This window comes from Condylostylus longicornis, unplaced genomic scaffold (genome assembly GCF_029603195.1).
Source record: "Condylostylus longicornis isolate FDR11 unplaced genomic scaffold, ASM2960319v2 ptg000107l, whole genome shotgun sequence".
NCBI lineage: Eukaryota > Metazoa > Arthropoda > Insecta > Diptera > Dolichopodidae > Condylostylus > Condylostylus longicornis.
In genome coordinates this window covers 2,760,957-2,788,793 of record NW_026578075.1, presented here as the reverse complement: position 1 = coordinate 2,788,793, position 27,837 = coordinate 2,760,957, and the positions used below count along the sequence as shown (strand labels likewise).

The 27,837-nt window shown below is 25.7% G+C and overlaps 1 protein-coding gene across 1 annotated transcript in view; it reads left to right on the top strand.

Moving 5' to 3' along the window:
• Positions 1 to 492: 492 nt before the first annotated feature.
• The window catches only part of LOC129614368 (sca1 complex protein phr), a 66,936-nt gene continuing 39,591 nt past the window's right edge, over positions 493 to 27,837 (top strand). Inside the window, exon 1 of the mRNA XM_055528942.1 lies at positions 493 to 1,157. The gene's annotated coding sequence lies outside the window, so the exon portion shown is untranslated. The remainder of the gene's footprint in view (positions 1,158 to 27,837) is intronic.

The window sequence follows — 27,837 nt, the reverse complement described above, 5'->3', positions numbered from 1 at the left end:
GACAAAAAAAAATAAAATTAAAAACGATTTGTCAATCAATTGTCAACAATTTTATTCAAAATTGCACTTAATACTATGCAGGGTAATATTTACAACAGTATAATATCGCTATATACTTTACAAAAGTGTGATAAGAATAAGCTTTCAATAATCAAGTTTTTTTTAACAATAGTAATAATAGTGAAAAATCTCTATAAAATTTTAATCAATTTATCACTATTCCGATATGTATAACAGGAATAAAATACTAGAAAAAGCTCCAATATGTAGTTAATTCCGAAAAAAAATATATTCAATGATTCCTAATGGGACGCATGATCCAAAACCCATCTAATTTTTATTACAAAAGAAACAAAAAATAAAACAGGAATTTTAATCAACAAAACAAATTCAGTCAGAGAGTATCCTTTTTGTGTAACGGTTCTTTAGGTGTTTCCGGAAAATCTTTAATCTTTTTTATTTTATTTTTTTTTTTGGGTTATACTTTTACTGACTTAAAACAATATTAAACATAAATGCAATGTAAAATATTAAAAACAAAATAGAAAAGAAAACAAGAAAAATTAAAAAAAAAAAGAAAAAATATTTAAAATATTTTACTTAGTGCACTGAATATAAGTTTACATACATATGTATATGCAATGTAAAGGATAAAATAGTAAAAAAATAAAATTCAAAACTTTTTTTTGATTAAATTTTTTTTTTTTTTGCATTTTGGTTAAAAACGAATGCACTTTTCAAAAAACGAACAAAGGTAAATCGAACAGAGCGCGTAAAATAACAAGCATTGTAATTTATACAAAACATACATATGTACATGCATATACACATATCACGAATTCAATAAATAAAAATGTGAATTTTAAAAATTAATAAGAAAATTTATTTTTGTTAATATTAAAAAAATATAATATGCACAAAACTATTTAATTTTTTTTTTCAACAAGAAAATGTAAAATATTTCTAAAATAACACAAGTTAATTCTACTAGACGTGTGATTTGTTAATTACAGTGATTAAAATACAACTAAGTAAAGGATAAATTAATTGAAATTTAATGCAATTTTTCAAAATTCAAAATATGTATATGTACATACATACATACTCGGATTACATTCTCTAGTGCTTCCCCAGTAAAAAAATTTAATTACAGAATCGTAAGTGAATTTTATATATAATTTATTTATAAATTTATAATTTTTTTTTAAAATTAAAATAGTAAAATACAAAAAACTTAAAATAATACTTGTTACAAATTTTTAAGACATCGAACTCAGTACATTTTACATGTATTTATTTACATTTCATATATGTTATAGGTACAATATGATATTAATATTTATAATTCCTGGAATGGCCTACAAGTTGAAAGGCTAAGGTTTTTCTGTTAATACAATTTACAATTACGTACTGTATTATAGAAAAAAAAAAAAAATAAATAAATTCCTGGAAACCTACGCATAAATTATCTTGTATTTATTTTAAAATTTGAAATACATTTTTAGTATAATAAAAGTACATGAATGTAATTAAAAGATTAATATTTCGTTACTTGATTCGCCATATAAATTGAAAGTAGAACGGAAAATGGCCACTTATATATTTAAATATTTTATGATTATAGTTTGGGTTATCAAAGCAACTGTAATTAGTTTTTAATCTTCACATAAATATTTTTGATTTCATGATGAATGTTTAGAATAAATTTTACAGGGAACAACTTAAAGAACATTATTTAAATTTGTTAAGATAATATTAAAAATATTTTAACCTTTAATTTTGTATATAAATATAATTAGTTTATGCTTTTAATATTGTTTAGTTAATTTATTATCTTTAATCTACTAAATATTAATAAAGTCCAGTAAATTTAAAATCATAACACATATATTGTGAATTTCACCTAATTTATTTTGTGACTATATTCGTACATAAGAACTTTGTTTACGCGTCTAATCTAAATACATTTTTAATTTAAACGTGCATAATACTAGATGCAATTATGAAATATATTATATGCAAATATAATATTTTGTACACTTACATAATGTTTATGCAAAATTATATGTACATATATACTCTCTTGGATTTAATGGTAAAATTTGTATGCGCTGTGCTCTCGAAATAATTTTTATATATGCATATTGCGTTTTCTGATTTGTGTGTACACATGTACATATACTCGTATTTCATATGTTAGTATATTATGTGTGAGTCGCTGTCTCGCTTAGAATAAAATATGAAAATTTTTTGTACATATGTATGTACGTATACTGGAAAAATATTAAGAACCAAAACTTTAGCTTTGTTACATTTTTGCGTCATTTTACAAGAAGCTCCCAAATAATATTTTATAATTTCTTATAAAAATAAAAAGTTTTTATCAGCAGTATACGTACGTACATACATATTATAAATTGGGTGGCCCAAGAATTTTTGGTATTTTTTTTTATGTTTTTTAATATACTAATTGGGTTAAATTGTAAAATAAAAAAAATTCATGGCACAGGAAATTTTAAATTAATTAATTAAATAGAAGTTTTTTACAACAGGCATGTGTTAGAACACGTAAACTTAAAACTGAAAACAGGAAAACCAAAAACTTCATTATTATACTTAATATTCGAGATATCCGACACGTGTATCCTTTTTGAGTTTCCAATATAATATGTTAATATTCATTTATGTAACTATTAGCAACTTAAACTGATATAAAGTATTCAAATGAAGTATAGTATTTTATATCCAAGTGTATATGGTATATATGAGTATATGGCAATAATTATTGTTGTTATTTGAATAATTTAAAAAAATTCAAAAATAAATTTTAAAATTTCTTTAAATTAGACAGTGTTTCCAATGGGACTGGTATAATTGTATGAATCGGCAAATTTCAATGACTTTTTAATAACTTTTCTAACATTTCATTGTAAATATTAAAGGGGTTTTCGTTTATTCAGTTCTAGAATAGTTTAAGCTTGTAGTACGTTCGAAAATTCACGCTACATACACTGGAAGAATGTAGATTATAGATCGTTCGGAAATTACTGGCTGCAATAAAGTGCGTTCGTAAATTCAATCTGCAATAAAGAAATGTTAGAAATAGTGAAATGCCTCATGAATTTTTTTTTTTAATTTAAACTCAAAAAAAAATTTTAAATTTCGAAGTCTTTTTTTAAGTCTTCAAATCTTGTTAAAATTTCCTTATTTTGCAGTGAATTGGGCAGGTGAAAAGTAATGGGATAGTAATGAACTTAGCTGAAGTTTTTGCATACTGTTTAACGCTGCAAGTTAGAAATTTCAGTTCAATAATGTAGAACTTTCAGTGCAGCGTGCATAAACAGAAACCCCTTAATTTTCACATGTCTGTCTGTAGTTTTGACTTTTTACTATTGTAAAAATTAATGAATTTTAAGTTGCTACATTTTTGCAACAATTAAGCGATAATGCATACCTCAATATTTTATTTTAGATTCACAGTCGGATTTATAGAAATCAGAGGTTGACACAACTTATGGTATAGCTGCCTTATAATTTTAAAAGCATTGTTAATTTTTGTCTCATAATTTGGTTAATAAGAATAAGCCTCCATTTTCGAACTTAGGACTGACAAATCAACTCAATTACTGCCTATATATTTTGTTCCTATATAAATGGTCCACATTTTAACGAGAATCTCTAGGTAGATAAATACTTTGTGTGCATTTAAACGTAATCCTTCCCCTTAAAAAAATGTTTGTACCGGTGAAAAATGTTTTATTTCTTTTTTTTTTATGTAATTTAATCATAATTTTTAATGCAATTTACTTAAGTCTATAAATATAGTTTTCAAGAAAATGTAGTTTTAATTTACTTTATAAACTTTTAATTGTTATCTAAAAGTATTTTAATGGGAAAAAATTATAAAGACATAATTGCTTTATACACAAAAACATTGTAGGTATATATATAGATATTAAAAGTATTTAATGCAATTAAAATTTCTGGTTAACGTTATTTAAGGATTTTTTGATGTATTTGTAAGGCTATAGGTACACATATGAGTGTGTATAAGATTTTTGTCTAATAAAAAAAGGTTATAAGTCTATATATTTACCGACCGTATTGTGTATACAATAGGTAGGTTATGTGATGGCAACAAATTTTGCATATCGAGTTTTCGATGGGAATGCACTTCTCCTTAGTAGGGAAGTGTAAATAAACTATTTTTAGCAACCTGTCGGTCTGTCCGTCTGTCGGTCTGTCGGTCTGTGTGTGCACGCGTGTATCTCAAGTTCTACTGAACCGATTTTTATGAAATTTTATATGTAAGTTTATTTCCACCATGGCACGGATCGATCAACTTTTGGTATATATCAGGCCTCGGGAACTGCACTTTTTAGCTGGCCTGTTTTACATTTTTGATCATTTTAAAGAAACTATTCAACCGATTTGCTTGAAATTTCATATATAAGCTTCGCTCGGCCGGCCACAAAACCTCCTAACTTTTGGAAGAAATCAGGTGTCAGCAACTGGACGTTTACTACGGGCCAAATATACATTTTTGCGTATAGAAAGAGAAATAATCGACCGATTTCATTGAAATTTAATATTTAGGTTCTTCGTATTAAAACAATGAACATATAAATTTTTTGGAAAGATCAGGGCTCGAAAACTGATCTGCGGGCCGATTTTACATTTTTCACTATATCTACGGAACTAATTGATAGAATTTCTTGAAATTTGATATTTGAGTTCTGGTTGTTACCGAAACTAACTGACGAGCATTTCAGGGAATTCGGGTGGCACAAAGCGAAACTCTACTAAGAGCCAAATTTACATTTTTCTATGTATGTTAACTATAAGCTTGTTAATGTCCTAAAAATTGGAAAGAGGTAATTAACAGGCATTTTTATAATATTCTGTAACACTTTCACTTAACTAGACAATACATAGTACGGTCGGTTATGTGCTGATCACATCAGATTTTTTTATATTATTTTGCTACATCAAAATTCATTTATTAAGAACGCTTTAATAATTTCTATTTCCTTTCGTAAATAATGGTAACCAAATTTACCATTAATCTACTTTAAATATCCTTTGATAACCCAATTTTAAAGACTTCTTCAGGCATTATTCTTAACCGTTTATTAATTAATATATTTTTGTTACAAGGTAAAAAATTAGATCTGTAATTAAATAATTGTATTTATTTTGGGCCTTAATTTCTTTCTCAGTGTAATATGGTAGATAATTTTACGTATACTTTCATTCACATAGTTGCATTGTCGTTGAAGTTTCATTACTTTTATTTTTAGAGAAAAAATTTTCAATGATAATGAAAAATGGGTTGAGTAGACCGTGTCAACATTTTGATACCCGTTCGAATGAAAAATTCTAAGAGTTGTCAAACCGTTTGACAAGATCTTTTGTTTTTTTATACATATATAAAAAAGCTATAAAAGGCAGCTATACAAACCCATACAATTTAAATAACTTTTAACTAAATTCAATAATGGCCATATTATTGAATTCGTTTGTGCACAATTTCCGCACTGTACTTTCAATAGTTTCCATAATATATGACCAAATAACTTTTGAAGTTTGTATGGCAGCTACTTGAACTCGAACTCGGCAGCTAAATAGGATTCTAGTATTTACTAAATTAAACTATTTGTGATAGCTTGGAAAACTTAATTGATTTAGTTTTTACGTTGTTGCTGGGCCGAACGGCAGATGATCGTGGCTAATTTGTTTCAAAACTCGACTCTGATTAAGAAAATTTTCTTGTATTATTTAGCAAAACATAATAACAATAAAGGCGTCAATCTTATAATATCCTGCGACTATAACACTGTTGACGTGACATGTAAGTTAGAATTCTTCTCAATAAAATCTTTTTTTTTCACAAAATTCTTAGTTTTTCAAGCATAAAAATAAGATAATTTAAATTATTTAATTTTTTAATTTACGAAATCTTGTTGAATAAATAAACTAAGTATTCGCAGAATTGTAATTTTTAAAAATCACAAAATATAGCTAGAGGCTTTTGAAAATCCTCTTTAAATGCCGTAAAATCAACATATCATTCAAAGAAACATGATGGACTTTTGAGACAACGTAATAAATAAGCTTTAATGTATATTTCTTGTACATAATGAGTTTATACATAATGAGTTTATTATTTTGCAGTATTTTTGTATACTCTTTAAGATAGAACGATTAAATCTGGCACCCATATAGGTCTTCGAAAGAGAGTGGCAAAAATATTTGTCTGTAGAAAAAAATTTTCCTTTCTCTCACCCTTTTAAATTTTTTATATAGAACTTAAAAATTCGAAAATGCTAGGTTGTTTCACAAGATATGTGTTTGTTTCTTCTAACATGCTACCCCAAATCAGTTTTTAGAAAATTTTCTGGATAATTTTTCCGTAAGACGACTGGTTACTAAAGTATCTTTTCCAAGTTATTTCATCCCTTCCAAATTATTGTTCCTTAAAATTAAAAAAATTTTAAGTTTCTGTATCTTATTTTTCCGAAACTACAAGTTTTTCAAATATTTGCCATTGTGCAATGTAATTTTATATAGAAAAAAATTCAGTGCCATCACTTAAAAAAATTAATGCTAAGGCTTGTGCAGCATTTATCATTTTTTTTTTAGTGGAAGGTATGGTTTTTGTCCTTTTTAACACAAAGTTTTGACGAATGATTTTTTATAGTAAATACTAGAACCCTATAGATCGAGGTACTGGTTCGGGTACCTGCCACACAACTTCCAAATTTATTTGGCTATATCCCAAAAATTATAAAATCTCAGAAAATCAAAGCTGTGGTATCTTATGTACAAAAATTATTTTATTTTATTCGGGAATATCCATAGCATTGTTTTGGATAATTTTGAATGAAAGGCGAGTTTGGCTTTTTACTCGTATTTATTTCATAACAATGATTTCGTTTTTCGCCCAAATCACCTATTCTATAAAAATTAAATTTTCCGAATACATATGCGTTAACGTAATGTATATTAATCTTAACAATAACAACCGTTCATTAAAGTTTTCATAATTTTCGAGAACAACCAAAATGCAATAGGAAATACACGCTTACTCTTTTTAAAATGTCAATGTGTGTATGTACATAATTTTTCCTTTTAGAGCTTATAAATTAAATACAATTAACATTCAATAGATTACAGTAGAAAATTTGTGTTACTCTAGGCTTCCTTATAATAGAAATTTAATATTTTTATTTATCTTACTCTTATTTAGATATAAATTTCAAGTCAACAATAATAACAGAATAATCGTCGTATATAGATTGAATTGTTATTATAAAAAATTCCTATTGCAAATATTTTGAGAATTTGCAATTTTCTTAACTGTTTGTTTGTCCCTTCATTTTTTTTTTGAATCATTTCAGATGAAAAATTTATAATAGTTGATTCCTTTATTATTTATTATTTCCTTCAACTTTTCGAGATATTTTAACAATTAAAATATTTTTTTAATAAAAAAGTTTTGAATTAAAAAATTTTCTTCGAATAATATTTGTATACGTAATGGAATTTAAAAGTTTTTGTTAGCGTTTTAACATGATTTCTAAATATTTAATATTGGTATACTTAAGTATATAAACTTTTTCACAAAAAAAAAAAAAAAAAAAACAAAATGGAAAAAAAAAGTGATAAGGGTATTTATTACCTTTCGTATTTTACATTCGTAATTAAATACGATGAGTTTTTTTATCGTATATCTTGTTGAAAATTTCGTAAAATTTACAAGGATAAAAGTTGTCAGGGCGATAATTATTGTAACAAAAGCGAACACAAAATATTTTGTTTTTAAGTCAAAATGGGGTCCTATATCAAATTTAATTTAATTTTTTTTTTTTTCCCATTTAAAATTTTTATTATTCAAAATACATGCATGCATGTAAATTTATATTGTGAGTAAAATTTTGTGATTTTCAAAACGTTTTTGTAAGTTACGTTGTATGAAAACTGAGATTTGTAATAAATGAAAAAAATTTGAATCAGCTGGATTTCAATAAATCAAGAATTGCGTATATTAGTTTGAAATCCAAAGGACAATATTGTGCGCATTTTTAAACAAAATAAAAGCCTTTGAAAGAAATAAGGTATTGGTCCTTGGATAAATCACTTAGGGCAAACATCGGCGAACTTATGTAGGTATATTGGCAAATATGTACTATGAATGTATGAATATGGCCCATTCCAATGAGTATTCTTACATTATATGATTACAATAAGAAACGACATTTTCAATTGATTTTATTGATTGTTTTGTTTTGGCAAGTAATAAATTTGTATGAAATTTTATGTACCTATATTATATTAACTTCTTGAATCTATGTACGATTGAGTTCTTAAAATTTTTTCTTAATTTAATATTGCAATCGAATATTGTTTTTTCTTACAAGCAAAATGATGAGCCGCTTGTTGAAGTTGAATGGTTTTTGTATGTATTTTAGATTCTGTCATCGGAATAGAGGAATTCAAAAATCTAATTTGAAGAATCGAAAATGTTGGATTTAACAACTATGCATAATTCTTAATAGCGCTTTTCAATATGTCGCGACATATTCGTCTGTTTTCTGTACAAATATAAGTATGAGGTTGTCTAAGACCAAACTCTACGGTATAGTATTAATTTTGTTTAATTATATTCGTAGCTTATATAACTCTTTTTTTCACTATGCAATTAAATAGCGGTGCAGTAGTTGCATTCGTCTTGTTTGTGTTGTTTAATTTTTAATTTATAACATTTCATATATTAATATTAATTTAATACTACTAATATTATTTTTCCTTTTCCTTTCCTATTCCATCTATAAATGATAACGATTAGTTATATAGTACCTGATAAGCGCTTTTATTGGGTAAGTGACATTTATTTTGTTATACTAAAGGCTTGCATACTGAACTTGTCGTCTTATATGTAAGATCGGACAGTGATTCTATAGTTAATGAAATATTGAAATAGCAAACCGAATTTCTCATCTATGTCATTTTAGTCGTTCGAAAAATACGATTAAATCAAAAATATTCTCAATATACATATAAGTGCATATTTACATTGTAAACGAATTTGGTTACTACATATTTTTTGATCTACACATATACATACATACATTATACCATTCCTTCCATTTTTCGAAAAGTTCCAAACAAAATCACAAAAAAATTGAATATACATAAAGTCTGTGTATAGCATGAATAATTTGTATATAAAAACATAAAAGAAAATAATTTATTCCATGCATTTTTAATAATTTAAAGATTTTGTACAATGAACGCAAAAATTCAAAATATTATAAATACAAGATTTCATTAAAAATAGGAAAAAAATTAAAATTTTTTTTTTCTGTAAAGGAAAAAAGAATTTTTTTCATATTTATAAGAGAAAGTTTTTTAACGAAGTTATATGCAGTGTTCAGAACCTTGAGTTTTTTTTGAATTAAATGAAAAACAAAGGAAAAAAATGTCGAAATATAAAGCGTGCTAGTCTAGTTACGTTAAAGCAATTTTCGAAACAAAAATCTTGGAAAAAAGTTCTTATTACACTCTGTCCGCCCGTCCGTCTGTCCGTGAACATGTTTATAAAACTTCTACTCCCTTGAACATAAAAAGCTAAAATTTCATAAATAATGAGATCTTTACTAGAAACTTGATTCGGTAGAAAAAATTTTTTACCTATTCCCCCCCCCTATTTTTTGGCACCTTATATTTTCCAAAAATTTGTCAGTACAGAAAACTAACTGTTAATACCATGAAATTAAAAAATATAATTTTTTTTCTTAACTCATCCAATTAACTCTTAAATTCGAACATTATGTTAACGCCTCTTTAAATTTTTCTTTTCTCATCCTAAATATATGCAATCTTTGAAATTTTTTCGTATGTGAATGAAACTACATACAAACAGTTTTAATATCGTAGTATATAGATTGTTTTTAAAAGAAGAATTTTTTTTTAGTTATTTAAGGGAAAAGTACAAATTATTGGTTAGACCTAACTTCATTTGTATTCTTGGGAATATCAATTTTTTCTTTGTTGAATTCCCAATATCAATTTTTTACTTTAGTTTTACAAGATTTTTATGTAACCAAATTTTGGTCTTTTTTTTGGCCATAATGATTTTTATTACGCGCATTTTTGCGCATAAAAAATTAAATTTAATATACATTTATATAGCTTATATTTTAATTCTAATTCATAGAAATTTCATTAAATATAGAGATTAATCTCAATGTCAAAAATTGAATAGTCAATTGATTTTTCTTATTACGCTAAAAACTCCTTGAAATTTTAGTATCTAATTTTTAATTTTACTCAAGTATATACTGCGTGACTGAATGCTTTTACTTAGAATAAATTAATCAAGTATAGTATACGTTTAGAATTTCGGAAAAGAGTAAAACTTTAGTTATAGGAGTCAATTAATTCACGAAAATTATTTAATGAAACTAATAAAAGAAAAGAAGAAAATTTTAAAAGTCTAAATTCAATCTCTAAGTTTCTTTTAACAATAAATTTAATTATCCTTTTGATAGTATTAATTAAATTATTCTTCTCACTATTTTTGTGTACACATCTTGAAAAAAGGATTTGTTTAAGATTTCTTTCTTATGCTATTCGACAATTCTAAAAATTAAAATAAATAATACATTACAGCGTGATTGCAGAAACTCGCATGCATTTGCGTCACAAGAACTATTATCCACTGAGATCACACACCATCAGATGGTAAACTGATGGGTCAAAGACTGGAATGGAGACGGCTGGGGGGGTGTTTGGACCAAAAACCAAATTCTTCGAATTTATGCGAACGCTTTTGGGCCTATTTTATTCCAAGGTATAGGCCATTGAATAGAGTGGGCTACTATTACAGCACTGAATTCGTTTTTGGTATCTTTGGAAGTAGTATAGGAAGCTGTCATGAGAAATTCAATGAATTTTACAGGCGCAAATGGGACAATCTATGCGGGGTGCCAGGCCATGTGGGTGTAGAAGAAAATGAGGCAGCTGACGCGCTAGCGAGTAAAGGGGCTAACACACCTCTTCTTGGCCTGGAAACCTTCTGCGGAATCGAGCCACATACTTTTCATTGGCAAATAAGAAAACGATTAAGAGGGGGGCCGGTTTGAGCGCTGTATGAATATGTAAGTACGTTATGTATGTAAGGCGGAATTTAATTCACAGATGCTCTAACGCTGAAGATCGAAATGAACGCTGCGTGTTTGTTTTGATGTTCGAATTTGTTTTACTTTCCTTGGCTTTTTTATAGGAAAAACATGATTTTAAAAAGTGCTGTGGGGGTACGAGAGTTTTTTTTAAATTTTTCTATAAAAATTAATATAAAAATTTTAAATAAAAATTTTCAGCTTCTTATAACAAAGATATAAAATTGTTTAAGGTTTAAAAATGATTGACGTCATTTCTACATTTAATTTTGATCCTTTTAATATATATATAAATATATATATATATATATATATATATAGGAACGTGTGTAATTTGCCTTTTAGGCATTTTCTTTCTCTTTTGATATCCGCAAGCTTATATTTTTCGTTGTGTTAGGCAGGGTATTGAGTTATAATGTAATTACATATAAATAATAATAATGAAACAGTTATACAATTTCTTTACGCGGAATTTTTTTTAAATCGGGTCCCTTATTGTTTTTTTTTTTTTTTTTAGCTAAATTACTAATATTAACTATAGTAAATATTAAAAAAAAAATTGTAATTGCTATGTAATATAGTTATAATAACCGTGTTATAGAAAAAATTAATGAGAAATAAAGGTGGTTCTAATAACACAGAACATATAGAAAATAGCAAACATTTCAGACTATAGGCACTTACTTAATCATATATACAGGAGCACATAATCCATGTATATGTATGTATGCGTATATGTATATCTATGTATATAATACGAGTTTTATTTCCTTATCCTATCTATATTACTAATTGAGGTCACGCAACAAAAAAAAAAATCTAATTTTCTAACTAAATGTTAAACTAACTCTAAACTGTTATAAAACAAAAACTATATATAATGATTGTAAATTATAGTTTGAATTAGAATTTTGAATTTACTATATTCTGTTGACAGAAAATTTACATGAAAATATTATTGTAAGTGTGTACGTGTGTTAGAATATGAATAATAATTTACATATATTATGAACGTAGGTGTATTTATATGATAATGTAATATACATGTTATTACAAGTAAAGTAATAAAATATACACACATACGTATAGATATAGAAAATTACATTATAAATTTTACGAGATTTCAGACACTTTAATGTTAACATTGCATGTTTTGACTTTGATTTTTATTGATTTGATGATTATTATATGTCTAAATCTTGTGTTTTATGGATAATTAGACATTTTTGTTATATAAGATGTTTGTTTGTGTTTTGATATGGAAAAATTTAATTAAGTTTTATGGTAAATTTTGTTTTTGTTCTTTTAAAATTTAAAATTTTTCATTTTGTATGCGTGTTTATATTATTATTGTAATAAATAATAGCAAATTACATGTCAAATTATAAATATAAGGTAATATTTTTGAATTTAATTTAAAAAGTAAAATAATCTTTCTGACCAATTTTGGAAAAGCCAACTTCAAGTATAGTCAAATAGCAACTTTGAATAATTTTTGTTTATTTTCCAACTTTTATATTTTACTTATACATAATATGTACAAGTATATAATTATATATATTATACGTAAAAGTATAACTGCACTTACCAATTAACACTGACGTCGTTTCGTATCCGAAAAAAATACCGTAAAATAGGAAGTTGTAGTTAAGAAATTTTAAAAGGGATAATTGCAGTTGATATGAAAATTTTCGATAAAAAGATGGATATATGAAAGATTGCATTCGAATGAAGTAAAATATCTCGGATATCTTTTTCATGCAAAACTGTAGACGATATACCCCGTGCTAGAATAAAAAAAAATTAATTTTATGCATAAGAATGAATGTTACTTGACCATAAATTAAATATTTTAAAAATCTCAGTCATAATTTAAGTGTCCATTCATTAATAGAAACCAACAGTGTGAAGAAAATTTTTTTGAAATCAGTTCAGTTGTAAAATGTTTAACTAGAAATTTTCAAGTACTCGTAAGAGTTGTTATTTTGTGCATGTTATAGGATAAGGAAATCTTCAACTGGTTTTCTGGTATAGTATTCCCAATTTATTTCGAAAATGCCATTATTTAATATAGTTTCTCTTATATTAATAAAATTTAATCAATTTCGAATAATTTCCATATTTTGCGCGTTCATTGAGCATCACTACACCTTATATACATTTTCTGGCCTTTATATTTACTCTAAAATCTTAAAGTATAGGGTATATATACTTCGAAAGGAACACGGATTAAACTGTTTTTATACTTATTTTGTTTATTCTAGCGGAATTAATTTAGACTTTTCAGCGACAAAATATATATACATATATACATATATACATATACGTAAGTACTTTTGTGTATATAAGGAAAAGAAAAGTTTTTAGTAATTATTTTCCGTCCTTTGTATATAGTATTTATAGTTCAAAGCTCTTTTGTTTCAAGTTCTTTTTTTTCTATGCTATTTCCTAAGCAATTATTGTATTTTCCTGTGATTCCGATGAAAACTCGCATTTTTATGACAGTACTTGCTTTCGGGCTTTCTGTTTTCAATTTGAAAATTATTAAGTTGAGTTACACAGTAATTAAAAATTTTCTCTCAGTTGATTTCCGCCTTTTCCTCTTTTTCATTATGCCACTTTAGGCTTAACAAAACAATGAATGAAAACTTTAAAAATGATGACGATTTTTTTTTGTCCGGATTTCAAAACAAACTTTTTAATTTTTATTTATACATACATACATTCTTACATATTCTCTGTGTTTATACATAAAAATTTGTGTAAAAAGTAACATGCTTTTTGTTTTAAATCATTGCCCTGTTTTAAAATTCAAAAAAAAAAAAAGCAGAAATTTTTTTCATTTATTATTTTTTTTAATGGAATAAATTCGCTTAGATAAATTTTTAGTGAGTGACGGAATGTGATTTAAAAGTTCATAAAATTTCATGCAAAAAGTAGATTTTTTTCATAAATTCAAGAGCAGAATTTGACATATGGAAATTAAATACCAAAAATTTGGGAGTTCGAGTCAAAACGATGTTAAACGAATACAAAACAATGTTCACTTATTGCATATATTTAGGACGGAATGGCAATAAAAGTTAAAATAACAATTGCATTTTTATAACATTTGAAAAAACAGTTACTAGAAGCAAGTTGCGGTCATTCAAAATTTTGCTAATATATTAAGGGTAAACTTGAATTTTGAATTGGATTTAAGGTAGCAGTAAATTTTAAAGTAATTCAATAACATTTCAAGGTAAGATTTTAAATTAAGCTCTTATTTTTATTGACCGCGTTGCATACAATAAGGGAGGTTATGTGATGGCACAAAATTTCACATGTCACGTTTTCGCCTTAAACGCACTTTTCCATATTATGGAAGCGTAAATAAACTGATTGTATTCTAAGCGCAAATAAAGTGAGGGTTCACAAAAATTGAGTTTACTTTATCTATATCTGAGTTAACTTTAAGGATGAGACAGTTTTCTCAACTTTTATGATATGTCAGTTCTGTAAAATAGAATATTTACGACAGACCGATTTTACATTTTTGATTATATTTATGAAAATAATTACATTATATTTCTTGAGATTTTTTTTATGATTTCCTCCTGACAATAAAATAAGTCACGTAATTTTTTTAGGAAATCAAGTGTCAACAAGTCGACCCTTACTTACTCTAGGCCAAATATGCATTTCATATAGAGAGAAATAACCAACTAATTTGCTTGAAATTTCGTACTTAAAATTTGGATATAAAAACAATGAAGCAGCAAATTTTTCGGAAATATCAGGGTTCGGAAACAGAACTTTCACTATAAGGGCCGATTTTTATATTTGATCATATCTCAAGAAATAATTGACGGTTTTTTTTGGTATTTAATATTTGAGTTTTGCAGGTTTCTTAGGTACGAAATTAACTAGCAACTTTTGCGGAGAATGACGAAATATTCATCTCTATTAAAAACCAATTTATATTTTTCTTGGTTCATTAACTAAAGTTTACTTTCTACTTTTTATATTTAAAAGAAATTTTTAAAAAATATTTAAAAGAAATTTTCATAATCTATTGCAACACTTTAAAAATGCGTTCGGTAATGGGCTGGTCACTGCAGTAGATTTTTTTTTAATTGACTTGGGATATTATGACATTTGTCAAATTTAGAAAATACGAAATTAAGAATGAAAAACCTTACATGAAATTTTATTTTGTATTATTTTGAAAAAATATGTGTGTATTAACTAATGTATAGATGCAATTTCAGTGGAAAAATTTCATTCCATAAACTTCAAACTGCTGAAACTTCAGGAGCTACTGAATCAAAATAAAAATATTAAAATTAAATTGCATACATGCATACTATTGCTAAAATATTTTTTTGAAAAATAAATCTTAAAGACCTCTTGAAAATTTTCCTGTGCAAAGTGTATAAAAAATACTATAAGAGGGTAACATTTATAAACTGAAAAGTGAAAATATAAAATTTTAACGTCCAGACCTATATACTGCATTAAATATGGTATAAAGATGTGAGTGGGCCTGCTTTCGGGCGTTTTTAAAACCAAAATTTTTATTTGTTCTAAAGTGCCCTAAAAAAATATTTTTTTTAAGAATATCTTTATGACATGTTATTTGTGTTATGGTTTAACTCATATAGTTAAGAGCTTATAAAATATTTTTTAAAGGATTATTTGAACATAAAAATAATATTAAAGAACATTTGTATATGTGTATGTACATAGGTATGTATGGCTACGAAACACACACAAACACACATGATTCCTAGTGATTGTGAACATAAAACATTATAACAATAGTAAATGAAAGGAAGCGTAAGAGTGTATATAGAAAAAAAATGAAAATTTTAGAGATAAAAGAATTTAGATAAGCACATTAAATGACTAAAACTTCACTAGAACCACTTTTGATACAATTTATTTGAAAATGCGGGTTACTGTCATTTTATTTATGGCTTTTTTTTTTTTGCAATTTACAAGCTTTTTATCTTAAAGTTTATGAATTTGATAAATTTAAAAAAAGAGACATACATTAATATACTTGTATACAGAATAAAAATACAACATACATCTATACGTATATATGTACATACATTAGCCATATTATTTACTTTATACTAAGTAGAATAAATATGTACTCATCACATACTTTATTTAATAGCTTTAAATATAATTTCATAGATAAGAACGATATTATCTTTAATATAGTATGTAAATGATATTTCTTTAATACTCCGGAAGGAAGTATCGGCATTTGTATAGCAAAATTTAATATGATTAAGCGTTAAAATTTTTATAATTAAACCAATTTTTCGTTATCACATATACTTATTTTTTGTGTATGTATACATTCATACGTAACATACGTTACTTATGCATTTGTATGAAAAATTCTGGAATAAATTTCCATTTTATGAGTACCAAAATTTTCTGAACTTTATTAAATTTAAAAGAGAAACTTAATTTAATATTCAAAAAATTTTCATATTCAATTTGTACTAGACGTCAAAAAGGATTTCTTGGACAATCTAGAATTTTTATATGTTTTATAAAGTTTGATACATATATGTACAAATATCAGGAATTACTTTGAATATTTTGTATTTCACACTATAATAATGCTATCTTGAATAACAGTGTACATGCAATATAATGTAACCATAATTGTGAACATCAGCAAGAATTCATACAGCCACGATTTTGCAATATGTTTTTCAAAATTATATAATATATAGAGTGCCAAAGCATATAGTCATCGTATGTACATATAGATAACGTTAAAACTTCTAAAAATGTATAAGTCTATTTATGCATGAATGGTTAGTGTGAATAATGAACCGTTGATCTGGAAATTGCATTTTATATAAAAGTTTGCATTTACGTGTACATATATTATGTAATACATATATGTACATGTATTTTATATATAATTATACATAGCATATTATGTACATATTATATGTAAATCACATTATGTTTTTGCAAGAATGCTTTTAAATGATACGCAAGGCATAAAATTGTTCTGCTAATTGTAAGGTATATGAATAAAATTACTAAAGTCCATGTGTTTATGTGAATAATATCTCGAAAAATAGAATTTCGAAAGAATTACTTTCCTTGTGCTCCACATTTGTGCAGTATTAAGTACAATAAATAAATTTAATTTAAATTTATGGCATAACAAAGACCAGTGTAAAGTTTTACGGAATTAAAAGAAAAGGTCAAATTTGGCATAATAAATTTTAACAACAGGGTATGCATGAATCCTTTTACATAAACTTTCATAATTTTTTTTTCGCCTGGTTATCCATGAGTCAGGCTTTACAGGCTTTACATTACTGTCAAATTAGGTCTTGTTTTCTGAATCGATGTGGTTTGTTACGTTTCAATTTTATAAAAACAAGTTCGAACTGTAGCTGTGGTTGAAATTGAAACAACAAACTTCTGAGAAAAATTTTGCTGAGGGATTGATCTATGCACAAAAACTCTTCTTTTGAATAAACGCAAATTTTCAATTTTGAGAAAAATATACAAAGTTTTCTAAAACTGACACGAATAGTATGTATGCATATATTTACTTATACCCTCCAACATAAAGAGTGACATTTATATTTAAAATATATAAAACATTGGCACCTACCCATTCCTAAATTAAAAATTTTCTACTTATTAATGAAATTGTTATGTTTGGGACCATTTTTTCGAATAATAAACGTTTAAGCAAAAATATTATGCATATATTGATCAAACAATGTCAAAATCGGGTGTTTATAATGCGAATGGAAATTAAGTAAATATTAGTTAAAAAAAAATCCTGGTTTTTTCTTTCAAATTTTTTTTTTGTTATTTTAACAATAACAGGAGCATAAAACTCAATTAGTTTTTGATATTTCAAAATGTAAATATGGCCTATGTCATATTTTGTCATCTGAATTTTTGAGATAACTGCGATAATCTTATTATCATGCAATGCCGTCGCATATCAACAATTTTTTTGTCATTTAAATTTTTTCCACATTGTGAATATATAAGTATATAATTGTGAATTGTTCTATTATATTATATCGTTATATAATAGAATGAAAGTAGAATTTGTCAATTGATGTTTTACGGATCAATAGCGTGAGAAACAATTAGGTGGTTCTTGTGTTTCATAAAATTAAAAATAAATTTAAAAAAAAAAATATAGAAAAATACACATAATCAATCATAAGATGAGAAATGAGACTTAATTGTTCAATTAACCATACAAACTTCAAAAAACTACAAGTTTAAAAGCAAATTAAAGTAAAATTGGAATGTAGATATATGTATAAAATAGTTGTATATGCTATTATAACTTAAACATATATAAATATAACAGTTTTGCCATATTAATGAAGTAAATTTATTATGAAAACAATTAAACTTCTTATTACGAATTCTAGTCGTTTCTAGATGTAACTTGTTCTTATTGTACGAATTCTAATCTATACATTTTCAAGTTAACCGCGTTTTCTGAAAGCGGTTTTCTGCGTTCACTATACTATCTTAGAGGTGTCATTACTTTCTGTAGTTTATATATCGACAAACATATATTCAGTTTGCAGATCGATCTTCTTGATTTTGGATGATAATTCAAGTAGTTATCATTTCTGAAATTTTGAAAATGTTAATTTTCAGTTACCGGTTTCGAAGAAATTGACGATCTCCAATTATTTTCTGTAAAAGTAAAAACGTTACAGTTATCGTCTATATTAGATTATAGACCATTTCATAAAGGCAGTATATTGCGATATATAGTGAAAATTGCACTATTTTTATGTGCTCATAAACAAATGTTCCCTAGCTATAATTTATTCATAAATAATACTAAATTTTGGCAATATACCGAATTAAGTACGAAAACCGCAATTAAATCATGTGAACTGCTTCAACCTGATAGAAATGGCTCAAAATATTTTGCATATTAATCAATTTAAAAGTTTTTGCAGCATTATGTTGCGCAGTTATTGTTTTGCAGTATTGCATTTATGAATATCTTTTATTTCTTTAAAATTACTCCTGACTATATGCAATGTAAGATAGTATGAATAAAAATTAATTTAAAATTTCATAATTTCCACTATTTTATCCTACGCCTTCTTAGATAAATATAGATTTTATTTAATAAACCAACGCTTCGATGGATTATAAATATTTTTAATTTCAATTTTTTGATTTGTTATTGTAGTGTAACGTCGCATTATTCTCATAATAATGATTAAAAGTTTCAAAAATTTTCTTCTTTGTCAAAAATTATTTATTTTGTATAACACAAATTTTAATAAAAGAACACAATAAAAAAAAAATAATAAAATAATTGTTTTTAATTAATTTTTATTATTAAAATTAATTTATATAATAAAATAAGAAAAACAAAAACATAAATTTATTTTTTGTTTTTAAAAAAAAAAAAATAACGTTTATTTTACCCTTCGGGTTACTCACTTTTTAGAAGATTCCAATGGTTTTTTTATTGATTGTGTACGAAAAAAAAAAAATTAAATTAATCTCATTAAGTATGGTGTTGTTTAATATTTTATTTATATATATATATGTATATTGCTGATCATATAATAAGTGACGCCTTGGAATAATATTTATGCGAATTCGCGTATCTTAATAATAACCGTGTAATAATATATGAGTAGATTCTAGTGATATATATGAACGAAACAACTATATATAGATAATATATGTACAGAATTTGTTTGTGTGTTAGTTTAAGTAGAAAAAAAAACAAAATTGTTAAATATTTTTTACATCAACCCAGAAACATTGATTGCGTAGGTATATGGGTATGTTGATTTTAAATAACTCTCTTTGTTACTGTGCATTTTAGCGAATATATTTTGTATATGCCTACGAGGAGGCATGGTTTGTTTTTCCATTATTTTGTTTCTATTTTTTTTTTTTTATATAAAAAAAGATTTTAACCTAAAAACATTTTTTTAATAAAACAAACGTGTTGGAATTAATTCTGTTCATGTCATAAATACGTCATTATTATTTATGCAAATAGGGAATTAATAAAAGCAGTTTTTTCTCCTTTTTATTTTTTTTTTAAGGAATATTGAATATCAAAGTATGTTTTATTTTTTATGAAACCATAACACGTTTCATTCATAATCAATATAAATAACTGTAAGGAAACTTCGAAAAGGATATATGATTTTTCAAGGCACCAACCAATTGAGATAATAAATGAGTGTACGTGATTTGATTTTTTTTTTTTTTTAAATAAAACTTAAGCTTATTAACGTAATTATAAGTTTAGATGGATATTTGAGAATGAAATATATTTTTTTGATTGATATAAATTTTGTTTTGATAAAATTTTGACAAAAAAGACGGCATATAAAATTTATTTTATTTCAATCAATTTTCGGTTTTTACAGAAATTTTAGGGTTCTGGATTTTTAAGAGTTCAGTATATACAAATGGTTGAAGTTTACCATACTTTCTAACATGGGGTAGAATGGAAAATAGGAGTAAATATTTATCCATACATTATACAGAAATACAAAATGTTGCTCGTAGTACACAGATTTGATGGCAATTAGTTTATGACTAGAGCATTAAAACGATCATATACGTATATCTCCATTGTAAATTCGCGATCATTGTACCAGAGTCTGTATTTCAAATTCGACTTACATAAATTAATATTAAATTGATATAAAATACAAAATTATTAACAGAATAAAGAAAATATTTGCAGGGCTGACTTTATTTTTTTTAATAAGATTAAACCATAGGAAAGGTTTTTGGTATATAGAGTGGTAAATTGCATACGTATAGGGACTTAATGATTAATTTCACATATTTTTATATTTATAATTTAAGCTCAACACTAGGTAATTTAAAAATACTGAAAAAATTTATTAGTACTCATGAAATTTATTAAAAGTTTTGACTCTGGGTTCTAATCAAAATATCAAATCAAGCCATTAATACCCATTAGGTTTTCATGTCATACAAATATAGTTTTCTGTGTTAAAATATTTACTGTGATTTTATTCTGAATTGAAAAAAATTTACCGAGAAATTCATTTTGAATTCATTTGAAATTTTTTTAGGAGCAAATTTATTCGAACTATATATACGATTTTAGAATTTAAATGAAATTTGTTCTGATCTCTTAAAAAAAGAAGAAAGTTTTTATTATAACATCAGAGAACGGTCTTTGGGGGAGGAGTACATAATAACTATTTAAATTATTAACCGATCTAAACTATATAACTGAATGACACACATTAGAAAAAATATGTTGCTATAGAGTATGTTTAATATAAGAATATTTGATTAATTAAATTGTATACTTAAAAGATAACTATATAGCATTATCACTAAAATTATCTTATCTATATGAAAACAAATTATTTCAAATAATGCAAATCCATAATAACTCGTAAAACATAAGTACACATATATGTATCTTTAGATATCATAAATTTACATTGTATTTCTATTGCTTTTTTTCATAATTAAATTGAAAATGAAAGTAATAAACAAATATTTCTAATACAATCTTGTTTTATAAGAGGGCTCGTAAATTATAGTACAATATTGTTATTATTTACTATACAAGTACAGGATTAAAATAAAATTTAATTTCATTGTTTTTAATATACATACATATATATTAAAATAGACGAATATGTTGAGTCAAATAACCTAAGGAGTTCTTGAAAACAATATAAGGGCAGCACAATATTTCTAAAAAATTATTTTCGTATACAAATTGAAAAACAAAGATATTTTATTTTTTTATTTTTATTAATTAATCTATTAAGTTAATTTTGTGCCCTTAAATTTTTCATTTTAAGCTTTTCAAATGCAGGGTATTACAATTAATCAGCTAAGATCAACTAAATCGTTTTTCTAATAACTGTTAATGAAATTAAGTGGGAGAACATTGTAAATTTATAAATACATAATTAAAACATACTCTTAAACATATGCAACTTCAATGATTATTTTATGTGTATACCTGCTGAGACCAATTTATGTATGTAGATACATACACAATATATATAGAATAGAAATGAAATAGAATGAGAAAGCGTTGAAAATAAATTAATTGTTGATTTATATAATTATTAAATTGAATATACAATATAAAAATACATAAGATTCTTTAATCAATTGATTACAATTCTTCTTATAATTTTATAGGAGATTTTCAATGGAATTGAAAAAGAATATTGTTTTCTTTTTCATTTGTCATTCTGTTCATCTGTCATTTTATCATTCTGTCATATTAAATAAACGAGAGACTGTAACTTGAACTAAATTTCATGTACAATTTGCTATATTAGACTAGATAAGATTAGTTAAAATATAACATAACAATGCAACGCGACCCAAAAAATTGATCTATTGCGCCCCTCTCTTATTTCGATAAATTCGAGCATCTTGTGAGGGTCACCGAGAAGTTGGGTCAAAGTCCTCTCCACTTTCCCATAAAACCTGCAAGGAACTTCGCCCTCAAGGCCCAACCTCCTCAGGTGCCCCCCGTCTCGTTGAGAAACCTGTGAGCATTTTCACGTGGGGTCTAGTCATTCCTATTTTTCCTGTATGAATTCCTGTTCCTCCATAATTCACATTTCGCCCTTTCTACCCACTCCTTGAGGTTTCTCCCGGAAAATGGTCAGGGTTGAGAAGTGGTGTGCTGACCCCCTTTCTTGCTACCTCGTCAAATGGTGAATACGATGAAGTAATAAATTATGGTTTTGTGGGTGTATCATTGAGTAAAGTTTTGTTGAATTTTTTTTTTTTTGTTGATTTTTAGATTTTTTCGTAAATTAAATGGTAATAAGAATTTCAAACGCCAAAAATTCTGAAGATGAAAAGTGCTTTCTTACAAAATATTGGTTTGGTTTGCCCCAAAATTTTTATCTGTGCTTCATATATTATATACAGTTACATGTATATGTACATATAGACACGTTATTACTTGTATACATAATGTTAAATAAATAAACATCAAATAACAGAGAGTATGTATAATTATATGGTATAGAGCATAACTGAAGGAGAACTTAATAACAGTTAAATAAATATACATATATTTTCTTGTTTTTTATATTCACATATTTAAATACATATATGTACATATGTATATTTATATATTAATACGAGTATTAATATAACATATTTATTTTTTGTCTACACAGCACGATTATATGAATATAAAAATATAGAAAAATATTTATTTAAATAATATCTGTACATACTTAAATAAATAAAAATGCCTTTGTTCTTGTTTTTTACTTTAATATTATACAGTTACATATTTACAAAGTACATATATGAAGAGGCGGGAGATTAAGAGAAATAAAAATACGACTGAAATGTAAAAAAAATGTATACTAGATTTCCCTCGAATTCGTTTTTATTCTTCAAAAAAAAAAAAACACATCCTTAAAAGAGGAAATGAGTAATCGTAATTAAAGAAGTGTTCTAAGTCCTTGAGCAATCCTTTCATTTTAACACTATTAAGCTGATTAACATTGGAAACATTAGCGTCAGATATTTCACTGTGTAACCAGAAAAATTGTTGTTATGTCTTTCGGCCTAATAAACTGCATGTAACATTTTTGTTGTATGACATAGTGTGCGTTTTCATTAGAGAACTGCAACTTGAATCTGTTAGGTCTGCACAAGGGAATCAGTTAAATAATTTTTTCCTTTGCTTAATTTAAAAAACTGGTTAAAATTTTTTTGAGCTCTATTATAAAATAGGGCAATATAAAACTTACGCTTAGTTTTACAAACAACATTTATTTCACTAAACTCGAAACGGATTGTAAAATTGCATTGTTTAAAAATTCTTTTAAAAAAATTTTTGTTACTTATATTATTCTTAACTTTTAACATTTTTTTTATTCCTACCTCGCTCCTGGGAGGAGCATAGGACTGGTACACAATATTGTAGATAACTATGAACACCAGTTTCTTACGCCATTGAGTTTACTAGGTAGGTAGCACTAGCCTACCGTAGTTTTATATTAAATATTTAAGATTATTGATATTTACTATGTTATTTTTAATATTGGATATTATTGAAATATGACAATTACTTAATATTAATTTATTTTTTTTATATGTGATGCAAAGCTACATATATGATATTGGATATAATTTTTATAGTGACCTGACTGGGCTTTGAACCCGAAATCCTTCTGTTAAAGGATCAGTGCAATAACTACTGTAAATGTGTACCAAATTGTAATTGAAAATTTTAGACCTAAAGAAATATTTTAATTTTTTTTGGCGTTTTGTGCAAACTTCAATCACATTTTACACAAATAATACAATATCAAACAGAAATTGCACATTTGGTAGGAGAATTTCGATTTATTGTAATAATAATTTTTATTATCAAATGTCGTAAATCTCGTTCATTTATGTTTAGTGCATTACGTCTGCAATTTTGACATAAGAAAATGTCTTAAGGTTGTCAAAACCGTCATTAATTTTAATGCTGTTTGCGTTGCATTATTTTGCCTGAATAAGTTCAATATTTGTGTACTTATATGCAAATTTCAATATTTTCATCAATAATTTAATGTCGATTTTATTTATCATTGTCAATAACATAATTGGAATACAGTCGATTATGTCATTATTTTATTAAAAAAAAATATTAATTATTCCCAAATGACATTCAGATGTGCTTTGAGTACAATTTTACAATTAAATTATTGATTGTACGCTTTTGTTAATTAAAATTGTTCAACGATAGTTGTTCTTTGAAATAATATTTTTTTTAATTGAATTTTCAAACAATAACATCCTTTTCCCAATATTTAGCTTCAAGGTACATGATTATTATTGTAGCTTAAGCATTTTATTGCTTTTATTTAAAAATCCGTGTAATAAAATTTAATATTTACAATAAACAAATTAATCGATATTATAATTTGAATATTGATTAAAAATGCAAAATCGTAAGAGTTGTATATAATGGTGATATTTGTAGATATATTGTGGTTACATATAAATTTATTATAGATTATAAATTTTATTTTGTTCGTCTAAGAGACAGTGAGCTTTTGGTTTTTTTTTTCTATGAGAAATTTTTTGAAAATCTACTTCCAAGAATAAATTATTAAGTGATTAAGAATTCATTTTGTAAATTAATGGAAATTGCCGTTCGCTAATATGTCTATCTCTCTGTGGGTTCTGTTTGCAAATAGACAAAAAATCCACGAACAAAATATTTTCCAAATCATTATCATTCGAACTGTATAATTTTAAATGTAAACATAAAGGTCGTTTTAAAGTAAAACTTTCCAATCTTCCATTTCACCCTTAACTAGTCGATCTGTTTTTGAAAGCAATTAAAAGTTGCAAGAACTTAAAAATTGAATAAAATTTTATTTCTGAAACTCTTTTTCATTCTGCTAGAGTGTTTATCGCTAAAACCACCAGAGCGAAAGCTGCTTGCACCGTTATAGGCATTCCATTTCATTAAAATTATAAGCAAACTTTAAATAAATAACAAAAATTAATTGGATAATAAACGCCTTGATGTAATATTTTCCCCTAAATATATGCAATAAGATATAATAGAATTTTTAATAATTTTTTTATTAGATGTACTTTATTTCTTAAGAATGTTATTACCCATTAAATTATTGATTAAAAACGTGTTACTTTGCAAGTCATAGGGTTGTTTGTGTATATATATTATTTTATTTAATATCAGCTATGTATGTGTATAACTGTCATCCCTTGACTTTATCTGCGGAACATAGTATTTAAATTTTAACATACCTTCTCCAACTTACTCTGTTTCGTTTCGTTCCAGTCTCTTTATTCCTTTCCATCTTTATACTGGTTAACTCCAATTCTTTTTGTCTGCTAACTTATTTATGATGAGTTGCACACCTTCAGCTGAATCAGCAGAATGACGTAGTTACGCTACCTACCCCATATATTTGTCTAACACAATGATGAACGGGGAAGCAATGGGGAAATAGGCATTCCTGTCTAATTCCTATTGGTGTCTTGATGGAGGAAGTAAGTTTGCTATTATGTAACACCACTGCTTCAGCAACATTATAAACCGCCTTTATAATTTGTATTAGTTTAGCTGAGATTCTGGTTTTCTTGAGTGCAGCCCAGATTGCTCATTCAAAGTCCACGAAACCTACATCAAGGGGTTTGTTCCGTTCGCTTGATTGTTCGACATCAATCTAATTGTATTAGAGTGTTCGGTACATCCACGATTCTGGAAAAAATATTTTCTCTATTATTGGTTTTAGTACATTGGTTGTTGTAATTTCTACTGCTTTAAATATTTCAGCTGGAAAACCATCCTTTTGCTTTATTGCGCTTTAGTTTTTTAATTGGCTGCCCTATTTGTCTAGTGGTTGGTGCTATTCTTTCGATTGTAGCCTCCTCCTAATGTTTAGTTCTTGGTTTTCAAATTAAGTGTCTTGGGTAGGTGTGTTAGGCTTTGCAAAGTGTTCTTTCCATCTGCTCAATTATCTATGAAATACAAAACTTCCATATTTCAATTATCAATGAATTTTATCACAGGAATAACTGTATTTTAGAAGTAGTACCAGTAGAATAAATCGAGTTTATTCCACCGCGTAATTCCTACAAATAATTCTATTTAATGCTAGATATTATTATTTTATAAGCTTAATAATATTAAAGCATCTATCAATTTTTTTCTATATACAAAGCAAATATATACACAGATTCATTCATATATATACATATAAAATATTCATGATCATTTTTTTTAAAGGATATTAATGTTACCTAAGACTAACTTATCAAAATTATCTCTGATGTTACGAGAAAAAATTTTCTGTGTATTTTTTATGAAATTGTAAAAAAATAAATGAATGTATATCTGCTAACACAAATATTAAAGTATGTATGTATGTGCTGCTCTGTTTTAAGGAAAACACACATATATATATATATATATATATATATAGAGTTTATATAAATATAAAATAAAAATCGATATAATTTATTATGGACGTGTACATGGTTACCTCTTTTAAGTATACGTATACAAAAATGAAATAAATCAGGCAATAAATAGATACAAAATGACGATAGTAGCAGAACTCTATATATATTTACGCACTCGTAAAATTAAATAGAAATGTAGTAAAAGCGATTAAGGTGACTTCACTTCCTTTAAAATATGGAGGAGAAAAATAACTAAAATTTTTTTTAATTAAATTTTATTTATTTTGAATTCAATTTAAAATTTTATAAAGAAAAGTTGGTTGTCAACCAATAAAATGGTTGGAAACCATCATGAAATTTATCAAAGAAACAACATTTCGATTAAAATCGAGGAAAATTTTGAAAAACTTTCTTTAAATATCTGCAAATGATTATTTCCCGGTATAGGTTTAATTAAGAATACTTCACCTATTTTATACCCCAAATAGGTAGAGTAAAATTTTAAAAGGAAAATTTTCTATATATTAATTTATATATTTATATATATATGTAAATATTTCCTAAAACTTATATAGAAAAAGAAGAAAAAAAAATTGAAAAGCAAATAAATAAATTCTATTTTGATTTCTGCCAATAAAATAAGGACACCTAACCATTCTAAAAATAATTATAACCTATAAATATC